The sequence below is a fragment of the Chrysochloris asiatica genome, unplaced genomic scaffold, assembly GCF_000296735.1.
Source record: "Chrysochloris asiatica unplaced genomic scaffold, ChrAsi1.0 scaffold00047, whole genome shotgun sequence".
NCBI lineage: Eukaryota > Metazoa > Chordata > Mammalia > Afrosoricida > Chrysochloridae > Chrysochloris > Chrysochloris asiatica.
Genome location: NW_006408565.1, coordinates 15,011,806 through 15,014,682, shown reverse-complemented (window position 1 = coordinate 15,014,682; position 2,877 = coordinate 15,011,806).

Sequence of the window (2,877 nt, the reverse complement as noted above, 5' to 3'; positions counted from 1 at the left end):
ATTGCAAAGCTGTTTGAACTGCAAGGTCGGCAGTTCAAGCTCACCAGCTGCTCCTCAGAAACCCTATACAGGGTTGCTATGGGTCAGAATCAACTCAATGGCAATTAACATCTTCAGAGTTGATCGTTAAGTGCCAGCTCCTTCTCACTAGAGGAACATCTTGAAGGCCTGGTCTCATCAACATGGTCACTTAATGGATCTCCAACAAAAGTAAGTCCTCAGTGTCCACGGTGATGGCTCCCTCATTAACACATCCTCTATCCCTCTGACCTTTTTTGATTTACTTCCTGGTATGGATTAACTTATGTCCTCAAGCAGTTATGTTGAAGTCTTCCCTCCTGTACCTGTAAATGTGAGGTTGTTTGGAAACAGGAATGGTGTTTTACTGTTAATGAGGTCACACCCATGGAGAGTGGGTCCTAGACCTAATCACTTCTTCATAGTCTTATATGAAGGGAGACAGAAGACCTATGATGGAACTGTCTATAAATCATGGAATGCTAAGGAACTCCCTTCTTCTGACAAAGAAGGTTCCTCCCTTAGAAGTGGTGTCCTGATTTGGGCTTCTAGCTTTATTAGAATAAGTTTCGGTTCTTTAATGATAGCCACAGTGGTATTTTTGTTATGGCAACACCAGACAACTAAGACACTTCCCTATTCCCTCACTATGCTTCTCGGGATCACTTATCACAGAAACGACTTGTCCCCAAAGTCCTTGTACCAGGATAAATCATATTGAGACCAGGTGTATAGCAGAGCTGTATGGACCTGTAGGTCCAGGTACAGACCTTTCTTTGACACCAGAGTTTCTCAACCTCAGCATCATTTGGGCAGGATGATTCTGTGTTGTACTGACAGTCCTGTTCATTGTAGGATGTTCAGTGACATCCCACTAGATGCCAGGAGCACTCCCAGTTTTGACTGTCAAAAGAATGTCTCCAGACCTCATCAGATGTTCCAGTTTTAGACTGTCCCTGGTTGAGAACTGGTCTACACCAGGTTGTGTCTCTTGTTTAGTTCAGAGAAAGAATTCCAAGGTCTAAGGTTCCCTCTTTGAATGTATTTGGTAGATGCGGTTAACATCTTTTTAAATTGCTCTTCAGACAACATGAATGAAAGCACTTTATACTCCCCAGCACTGAGACAGAGGAGCGATGCTGACACAGTGGTTAAAGTGTTCAGCTGTTAACCAAAAGGGGGTTCTGAGCGATCAGTCGCCTGCCCTGTGGGAGAAAGATGAGGCAGTCTGTTTCTGTACAGATTTACAGCCTCAGAACAGTTCTATTTTGTCCTATAGGGTTACTATGAGATGGAATCCACTCGACAGCAGTGGGTTTTTGATTTGGCACCCAGGAAAATTAATAGAGATGAGTGAAGAAACAAGTCTGAGAGGAACGTAACAAGACACTGATGGTTCAGAAGAAAGACAACCCTGTTCCGTGGACACATCAGGTCTCTGGTGGAAACAGCTCTGATGTGTTGGCCATTACTATCAACTGGTGTTTCTTGGTTGGCCTGGTCTGGACCTACCAAGGTCTGGGCTCCCAGTGGCCCAAGGCTGAGCTGTTAGTGGTAGGTGATAGCTTGTGCCTACCTGCTTTCCAATAGGAGGCTGAAGAACATAAAGCAATGGCTCTAACGGTGGACTTCCTGGCACTGGGGAGCAGAACCTGTCAGTCTCTGCCCTTCCATTTCCAGAATTCTTCTTTCTCCCTTCTGGTTTCCTCCCTCACCTTAGATTGGAAGGCTTCTGCGTTGACCAAGAAAAGTGAGAAGATCAGCCCTTTTCTCCCGCTAAATCAAGAACTGGGGAAATGGGGCTAAGACTAACTATTCTTTCTAGCTGGGGAATACGGCACAAAGAGGTCCTAGGATGGCTATTAGTCCTCCTCAGAATATGTACTAGCCAGTACAGCATAGGCTATAAGGCAACTGAGTGGTACAAGCAGTTAGGTGCTTAGACTACTAGCTGAAAGGTTGGTGCCTCAGACCGACAGAGGCACCTTGGAAGACAGGTCCAGAAATCTGCTCCAGAAAGGTTACAACCTTGAAAACCCTTAAAACCCAGAGCAATGCCACTCCGCACACATGGGGTTGTTGTGAGTTGCAATCAACGAAAGTAACAACATGGACTGCATTTGAGCAGACAGAATCAAGACGGGCTGCCGACAACTGCTATGGAGATATGGTGTAAACTAACTCATTGTTTGCCCTGTCCCTAAGCCCAGAAACATCCTCTGCAGTCTAGCCCTATGCAATGCCAAGTCCACCCCTAGGACCAGTCTCCCAACAAGGGAGGATACCTGTAGGACACCTGTCTTATTCACTGTTGCAGCCACAGTGTCCAACAGGCCTGGACATATAGCTGGAACTCAGAGAACCAATACTGGACTCAAAAACTGCAGAGGAATCATTACAATGAAATGCAATACCATAGGATGAATGTAAAGCTGATGTTCTCCCATGTAAACTATCACTCAATGCACAATTAAAAGTTAGGAAAAAAAAAAAAGAGCATTCGAATCGGAGAGTTTAACAAGAAGATTAAAAAAAAAAAACTGTAGAGGAGACAGTCCCTGGTCTGGTAGAGTCCTTAGTCTGAATGTGGAAAGTGAAAAAAAGCTGGCTGGTTCTATCCTGGTGGAACCCCTAGACTGGTGGAAGAAACAAAGTCCTGGTCCAACAAGGGCAGTTGGCTTCTGCAGCTGAAGTGACTTTGGGAATACTCAAGCCCAGCCATAGGGCTCCCTGGTCCCTAGAGGTCTGGGTAATGAGATAAATTGGGAAACCATCATTAGCCTTAACATGGACGTGCCTGTGTCTTCGGTAGGAACATGGGCCCAGGGGAGGGAGGAAACCCAGTCAGATGCACAAGGG